Genomic DNA, 9,374 nt, shown 5'->3' with positions numbered 1-9,374 from the left:
GATGTACCCCCTCCCAGGCCTAGCCCATGAATGCTCCCAAATGCAACTCTCCTTTTTTTTCCTCTCCTTTGAAAAGACAAGAAAAGGTTCTGAGAAATCAAGGTTAGAGCCAGGAGATGTAAGTTAAGAGGGTCCTTGGATGTCTGCTTGGAAGAAAGCTGTTTAGGGGAGCTGCTCCTCCAAATCAGACTGTTACACAAATAATCATTAGTTATGTTATCCCAGGGGAATTTGGGGGCTGTTTGTTACAACAGTTGTCTTATGCTGACTAATACAGAGATAGCAAATTAACATGAGTTAGAAGGATCCCAAGGGAACCTGAGCTGTGCTTCTCACCAGCTCTAGCTGCTAATTACTTGGTAACACTTTTAGATTCTCAGCACCCACCCAGTGACTTCAGCTGACCAAAATAATCATTTTGAAAATAAACAAATATTCATCTGAAAGTCACCTTGGTGGAAATAGGAGGTAGGCAGGACTTCCCTGTGATCAGAAGGGTCTTAATGCAGGTAAGATTTTTCTGTAGCCTCTGTCTTACTCTTTGGACACCCTGCATGGAGTTCTCATGGAGTAGAGAATGACCTATCTTCCCTCCGCCCTACCCCGGCCTCTCTCATCACCACGAGCAACTCTGTCTGGAGGGTTGTATCCTATATCTACTCAGAAATGCACTTTTTTTTTTCTTCCAAGGAAATAGAAGCTGTTGATCTGTGCAGAGAGGTTTGGCTGGGGGCATTCCCCAAGAGGATACGGGCACATCAATCTAAAGCAAGGAAGGTGGGCTCTGGGGAAGCATTCTTGTGCTTACCATGCCAGCCTGGCATGCCACAATTTGTGCTCCTCCAATTAAGCTGTTCAGTTCTCAATCATCTGGAGCTGCTGCCAACTGCTGGCTGCTGATAGTCAGAGCGGCTGCTGCCGGAATGTCAGCAATTCTGCTTTTCCGCCTCTGCTGGACTGGCTTCACTGCACTCTTCCAGCCTCCCCATGACAGTGTGGCACTAACTTCCCTTCACCTGGGTGCTATCAAGAGAGACACCTGGGAAGGTGGGGGGGGGTGGCTACCATGCAGGGATTTCTTATAGCTCCCGTGGTCTACACCTGGTACGGTACCATTTCAGTGCTTTACCACCACCTTATCCAAGTGGGATGTCAATTCTTGTTCCTGGGGAGAGTACACAGCTTGGGTAGTGGGGAGAACGCTGGCTGAGCATACTTTCCATGTCAGCCTGGGAGTATGCCTTATATACATCATCTCAAAGAATCTTTACATGACCCAGGAAGGTAAATACTGTATCCTGATTTCACAAAGAAGCTAGAAAAGCTAACTCACTTGACAATCTGTCTATCACCTTCCCTCCATTCCCATTACCAACATCCTGGATTAGAAACTTATCATCTTCCCTTGAACCTTGTAAAAGCCTGTCTCTGTGATTTAGCTTCTACATTCCTTCCTCTAGACATGCATGGTTCAATATTGTAGCCATTAGCCACACGTGGCTACTGAGCACTTGAAATGTGGCTAGACAGAATTGAGATGTGCTATAAGTATAAATTACATACCAGATTTTGAAAACTTAGTATAATAAGGAAGAATATAAAATATTTTATTAATATTATTTAATATTGATTCCATGTTGAAATGGTTATAATGGTTACATTTAGATATGTTAAGACAAATAAAATATATTATTCAAATTAGGTTTTCTTTTTCCTTTTTTAATGTGGCTTCTAGAGAATTTAAAGTTACACATGTGGCTTGCATTTGTGGTTCATAATATCTATGAATTAGATGGTGTCTAGAGATTAGTGTCTAGAGATTGACCAGAATGTGCTGTCTGAAGCACAAAATGACCATGTCACCCTCCTGCTCCCATAGCCAGTAGGATAAATTCCAAGGTCCTTAACATGGCTAACAGGACCCTCCACGTTCTGTTCCTCATCTCTCTCATGTCTCCCAACTCTCCACGTTTAATGCTTCTGCCATGTCCAAATGTGGGTGATTCCTCACCCGCCCCATAATGTTTCTAGTACCTCTGCTTTGTTTATGCTCTTCCTCTGCCTGAAATATCTTTCCCCCTAGGAGGCCCCTGGAAAACTCCTCCCTGTTCATGTTTCCAGACTTGATGACTCCTTCCAGGAGCCTTCTCTAACCGTTCTCCTTTCCCCAGGGCCAAGACTAGGGTAAGGCAGGAAGGGCCCCTATGGTACAACATATAGGATGGTGCTTCCACAAACCTGAGAGTAGCGCCTCCTTATATTTGGTGTCCCGGGCGGTGCCTCACTGGCCTCACCCTAGTCCTGGCCCTGCCCCGCCTGTCTCCCTCTCCAGTAATGCCCCCGTGTAAGTCTACCGCTGCACTTCAACAATGTCTTAAAATTACCTCTGTATGTGATTGTTTTGAGGGTAGGGACCATGCTTTACTCATTAGAGAAATTCCAGCAGTCTGCTTTCTGCCAGAACATTAATTGTGACACTCATGAAATAAAACTTTGTCCTGAGGTATCAATCTGTTGTTTATCAGGCACTGTGCTGTGTGCTGCGGACTTGACAATGACATGGTCCATAAAAAAATAGTCCTTAAAAAATAGCACAAAACCTTCTTATATGCCCTCTACTTTTCTTCTTAGAAGAGAAACTTCCTGGTTTTGCAACACTGACTACCTGTGCTGCCAGCTGAAGTGAAGATTCCCAGGCCCCATTCCAAAGTGTCTGATTCTGTAGATCTGCAGTGGGGCCCAGAAGTTCCATGATCAAACTTAAAGAAACATTTCTCTACTCATCCCTTCATCCAGTTATTTATTTGTTCCTTTGACTATTATTAAGTGCCTACTCTGTGTAAGTCTTTGTGCTAGGGGCTGTCAAGGAAACAAAGATAAATCAGGGAAGAATAATGTCTTATAGACTCCTATAGTTTATGAAATGTCTCCATACGTGCAATTTTGTTTGATCAGTGGATTAAAGATGATCTCCCTTCTAGAGATAAGGCTTATTTGCTCAAAATCACACAGAAGTTGGTAGCGAGGACTAGGATCAAGGTCATAGCGAGTAAGCAGTGGGGACTGGAATCAAGGTCACGTAGCAAATAGTGGGGGCTGGAATCGAGGTCACCTAGTAAGTAGTGGGGACTGGAATCAAGGTCACCTAGTAAGCAGTGGGGACTAGATCAAGGTCACATAGTAAGCAGTGGGAACTAGATCAAGGTCACATAGTGAGCAGCGGTGACTAAGATCAAGGTCACATACTAAGTCGTGGGGACTGGCATTGAGGTCACATAGTGAGTAAGCAGTGGGGATCAGAATGGAGCCCAGCTACGCCTTCCCACTTGACACAAGAGTTTGTCCTGAAAAGGTGATCCTGCGATTCACAGAAATTTCATGACTAGGCTTTTGGGCCCTGCAGAAGGAAAGAGAGGAGGGGAAAGGATGGGGATCCTGGAAGACAGCTTGTGTAGATGAGAAAAGGAGAGAGCCAGCTAGTCCCTGGAGTGGCTGCCAGCTAGTCTGATGGCTATTACTCAATCCCAATGTGACAGTCCCCTGCACCTGTGTGCCTGGAGTGAGCTCTGGAAATCTCTGAACTTCCTCCTTCTGCTTTCCTCCTCCACTTCCACCCCTCCCTAGCCCTAAGGAACCTCTCCTATGCCAACAAAGGAGGGATGTCCTGAGATGGCCTGACTTCTCTGCAACACAGCTGCCTCTTTGCCCTGTGGCACCCTCTTCCCCAGGATGACTGGTAGAACAGAGAACATGACCACCTCACTCCCTGTGCCCCTCTCCCAGGCTTGCATATTGGCCCAGGGCCCTGCCCCCCAACAAGCCTAGGCAGGGTGAGGTTAGGGAGGAAGCCCACCATGCAGTGTGGCGGCCAGCAACAACCCCCATCCCAGCCCCAGGCCAGCCATCACCTCTCCAAGGGCTGGGCTCCCAGGGCTCTGGAGACCAGGTTGTCAGTTAAGCAGACCTGACAGCTGACAGCTTTCCGGAACAGCCGGAGCATGGTTAGCTTTCCTTCTCTTTTTTCCTCCTCTCCCTTTCCCCTGTTGTTGCTGTAAGACTGGAAGCCTGACTGGAATTTAAAGCAATGCTTTGGGATAAAAATGTACGCTAGCACCAAGCCCTGCTCTCTCAGCTTCCTTCTCAGATTGACAGCTGTCTGCTTCTGGGCTCCGAGAATAGAGCCCCTGCAAATTGTTAGAGGAGGGGTCTGGAGTGGGAAGGCGGGTGAGTGGGGCACTCTGATGCCTGAGTAACCTCCTCTGGCTGGGTGCTGATCATGTTTTTATTTGGGGCACAGAAGGGGCAGGAATTCTCCAGGGAAGCACCTGTCACAGAAGGGGCAGGAATTCTCCAGGGAAGCACCTGTCATCTTCCCTCCAGGTCGCGAAGCCTCTTCTCTCTCCTGAAGTCCGGGATGCCAGGGGGCTCCCATGCCTGCCGCTAATCCATCCTCCTCATGTAATCTGTCTGTTCCCCCATCAGTCCCTGCCCCCGGCAGATAGATAAATAGATAGACAGATAAGAAGGAGAGACCCTAAACAGGTTAGATAAACTATCCCATTTACATCTCCGGGTCCAATCTATCAATCCATTGGTCTGTCTATTGTGTTTGTGTTCTCTCTCAATCTGCAACTTCAGCCTCCATTAACCATTCATCTGTCTGCCTTCTGCCCTACACTTCCCCCTTCCATCCCCATTACCCAGCATCAAAATAAATCCAAAGCTGAGACACAATGAGGCATGTCCTTCCACTCTAGTTATCCCGGAAGGATGACGGCTGACCCTGGTGGCTCTCTATGACTCTCCTCTTCAGGAAATATGCAAATATCCTTTTGAACACTCAGTGGGACAAACACCAAGGGTCAGGTCTGCTGTTGGGCTGGTCCCAAATTCACAGTTTTGCAAATAGAGCAAAAAATTTCCTAATCCAGGCTCTCTCGGGATAGGGGAGGTGGTGGGGGATGGTGGTGGGCTGGGGAGGGGAGAAGAGGAAGGCATTGTATATTTGTACAGGAAACAATTTTATCACTTTTCAAGTGATGTGGAATAACTGGATGAAGTGACAGAGTGGGAAAAGGGAGAGAAAAAGGTGGGAATTTTATATATTTCATATTTAGTACTATTTGTTGACATTCAAACAGCTAATTTCTTTAGATCCTCTGAATTTCAGATTTTACTGCTAAAAGCATAAGGGGCTATTTTGAATGATCACATTCCCAGTAAATGGAGTGAAAATTCATGATATTAATTGTATATAAAAATATCAACAATTTAAAAGAAAGATAGAAAGAAAAAGAAAAAAGACCACCAGCCTCACCAAATCAAGAGTTTCTTCTGTATACTAGGCATACACGTACACACAAAGGTAGAGTGTCTTGGTATCTTGCCCTTTCCTTGACCCACCTAATTTTGTTTGGCCCAGAAAATATAGCAAATCTCAAGTTTTCCATTGCCCTTATGAAGACCACCACAATCCTATTCCCATAATCCATCCCAGGACTTGGAGTCCCCAGCTGTTGGCCCTGAGGCCTTCTCTGGTGCCCACACATCCCTTCTGTTGACTTCTGGATAAGTGAGCAAAAGAAGGCAGCACTTCTATCTAGAAACCCTTAAAAAGAAGAATACAATAAGATATGGTAGAACTTTGTTTAAAATGAAACATATAAATTCTGTGATGAGCCTGATCCCCTGACACGTAGGTCAGAGGTATGGGTCCACCTCTTTTGCCCCCGTAGGATGTGACCTGCCACAGGAGGGCAGTACCATCCTGGACCCTAGGAAGTTTGAGTTGAGTACCCAGAGGAAAAGGGATAGTGGGGCTCCCAGCTGCTGCACCCCTACTCCAGCAGATCCCAGGACAGCTTTCAGAACTACCTGGACACCTGCCTCCCCATCGACTTTGGAGATTGCTGGTGGATGAGAGGAGCATCCCTAGAACAGAGATGCAGTAAAGACAGAAGTGGGGCTCACGGGGAGGTACGTTCACCCTCCAGAGCTGGAGAGACTCTGAAAAAAACTACAGGCCCCATTGCAGCCTAGGAAAATAAGGTACTACAGCTAACAACATTTTACTCATCCACCATTTAACAGGAATTGGCTGGCTCAGTTTGGGGGCCTGTGATATTTATTTATAAGCATATACTGGTGAATATCAGACGTCAATAAGTAACTATGAGCGCTGCAAAAGAAGAAAAGGCCCAATCCTTAAGCCAGCCAGTTGAACATTTGAAAGTTAGTATTTTTTAAGAGGGAGAATGTTGCTCTTACATACATTATTTTAGAATAAAAAATTCTGAATAAACATTATTTTAAGAAATGAAAGGGGAGAGATAGGAGATTTAAGCCCTACGTTTCCTGATTCTGATGCTGGGAAATCACTTCATGTTTCTGACTTTTATTGAGTTTATTTGTAGACAGGGAAATGGGGATGATGCTACCTTACATTTCTGAGGACTGGGTCTCTTGAGGCCCCTCCCAACTGTATGATCCATGATTCTGAGGCACTCAAGGATTCATCATTTAAGGGAAGAAAAGCTTCCTTCTTACTTTAATCTCTGGAAAAGAGAAAAGCAAATAGTGAAGCAGAGGGCGAGTCTTCCTATAGCTCTACTTATTCAAGGCAAAAAAGGAGAAATAAGAGGCTTCAAATCATGGGGTTCATGATGACAAGGGATCTCCTAAGAAAGAATGCACTGGAGTAAATTAGCACAGCGCCAGGCTCATAGTAGATGCACAATAAATGTTCGCGTGAATAGATAGATAAACGAATGAATGAGTGAATGAATGAACCAAGATGCCCTGAGTTGTGGCTATTTCACATGACCACTTGGTACAGAGAGCATCTCTAGTGAAGGAAGTTGCAAAAATTCCATGGAGACCTTTAAAAAAAATAGATAATTTAGTGCAAGGCTTTAGGATTGGTTCTGTATGAAGATGGTGGGAAAGGCTAGATCGCTGTATGGACCAGCTGTATCACATCTCCAGGAGAACGTGTTAAAAATGCACATTCCCAGGCACCACCTCAGATTACTGAATCAGAATCCCCAGGGTGGTGCCTGGGAACTGTATTTACTGAGCTCCCAGTGGATTCTCATGCAGCCAGCCTTTGCTAGTCCCCGGAGCAGCATTTGGGAACTACTGTTCTAGATGATATCTCAAGGGCCCTTCCAACCCAAGGATTCCAGGATTCTGCGGAATTGACACTGGGGAGAAGTGATCTAGGCAAGGAGAGTTCATTCATCTCACATTTATTGAGCATATACTGGATGCCAAGTATTGGAAATACAACAGTGGATAAGAAAGCATAGTCATGTTGCTATGGTTTCTCACTGAGCAAAAACAATTTGACCTAGATAAAACCAGTAGAAATCTACCCCCACCACCATCATCATATAGGACCAAGACGTTTTTTTTTAATTTGGGGTTTCACAGAATAAAAATAATTCCTTACATTGCATAAAATTTTACATTTAATAAAGTGATTTTACACATGGCATTCACATGATACAACAAAGTAGGTATGGTTATTATCCCCATTTCATAGATGAAAAAACCAAGGCCTAGAAAAGTTTAACTACTTCCCCAGCATCATTTAGCCTGTATGGAGGACCGGGTAGCCAATCCAGGTTTTGAAACTCCTAATATGATGCTATTTTAACTATTCCCTAGAGACACTTCACCTGTGGAGTCCTGGTGAAACTGATGATATTTTTTCATATTTTATCTGTGCAATAATATTATCCCTTGAGGGGAGGCAAGGCAAGGCAAGTGCCATCTTTCTTATTAAAATAAAACCCAGATCTACAGGGAGAAGGGCAGCTGAACTGATGAGCTTTGATTTTTCCCCAAGATTCGTCTTAACTTGGTGAAATTTCCCAAAGTGTGTTCCTCAGAACAACAATCCTACAAAAATTTCCTGAAATTAGGGTTTCTTTGAGAAGAGTTTGAGAAACACTTCTCAACTTTTACCTCATCCTAGAGATGCGCACTGCTCATGACGTATTAAAGGCTGTGGAGGGTTAAATAGTGACCCTGCAAAAAGATATATTCACTGCCTAATCCCTGGAGCCTGTATTACCCAACAGCATAAAAGACGTGATTAAATTAGGGATCTCGAGAGGAGGAGTTTAGCCTGGATTTTCTAGGTGGGCTCTAAATGCAATCACATGTATCCTCATAAGAGGGAAGCAGAGGGAGGTTTCACACACACATACACAGAGGAGAAGACGATATGAAGATGGAGCAGACAGAGATCTGAAGTTGCTGGCCTTGAAGATTGGGGTGATGTGGACACAAGTCAAGAAATGCGGACAACCAGCAGAAACTGAAAGAGGCAGGGAACAGATTTTCCCCTAGAGCTCACAGAGAGAACACAGCCCTGCGAATACCTGGATTTCAGCCCAGTGATACTGCCTTCGGACTTCTGGGCACCAGAACTGTGAGAGAATGCAAGCCACCAAGTTTGTGGCAATTTGTTACAGCAGCCACAGGGAACTAGTAAAATGGCCTTGAGAAGTCTTGCTAGGAGTTAACTCCTTTAAGATGTTTAACCCAACATTCCCCAAACTTGGTTGACCATGGCACTCTTTTTCCCCATAAGGCTTATTAATATCCAAACAGAACTCACATTATATGCAACCCACTTCGGAAAATGCTGCCTGAGGGAAATCTTTTGTTAATTACTAGGGCCACCACTGCTCGTCTGGGAACAGAGCTGCTCCTACTTAATGTTCTGACCAAGCATGAGCCAGGATCCTGTCCTGCCAACTCTGTAGCATGGCTAAGACCAGGGGGAATATTTAAATAAGACTTCTGTAAAGGCTGGGGTAGCAAAAGAGGAAAAACAAGAGGGATGTAAACATAAAACTAGATGATCCTGCAGCCAAAGGACTTTTTGGGGTGGGTGCATGTAGGGATATTGCCTTGCCTACCTCCTAACCACTGCCATATGGCCAAAAACATCTATAAACCCCAATACCCTAGAGCATACTGAAATGCCTCTAGCCTTCTCACTAGAGACCAAGCCCCACCTGTGCAGGAAGTCTCTCTGAGATGACTCTTCTGCAATGACCAAGACTTGGACAATGGCCTTTGGGCCTCAATAGAATAACTGTGTCCAACTACGGCAGAGTACCTTTGGCATTAGTGCAAGAGATAAACATGGTAGAAAGCAAGAGACCCACTTCTTCCTTTCACCTGGTTCCAGATGACAGCCTTGTCCTCACCATGCAGCTGTGCATAATCAAGGACCAAGTCAAAACGGAGGCAAAAGACAGGGCAAGTATCCCCCTCCCCTAACCAGGAAGGAGGTGCATCACTCCTTTTGTAGGAGTTACAAAGAGAACCACAACCACAATGGGAAAGATGCATTTTAT

This window comes from Diceros bicornis, chromosome 4 (genome assembly GCF_020826845.1).
Source record: "Diceros bicornis minor isolate mBicDic1 chromosome 4, mDicBic1.mat.cur, whole genome shotgun sequence".
Classification (NCBI taxonomy): domain Eukaryota; kingdom Metazoa; phylum Chordata; class Mammalia; order Perissodactyla; family Rhinocerotidae; genus Diceros; species Diceros bicornis.
The sequence above is the reverse complement of the archived record's forward strand: the minus strand, read 5'-3'. Positions refer to the sequence as shown.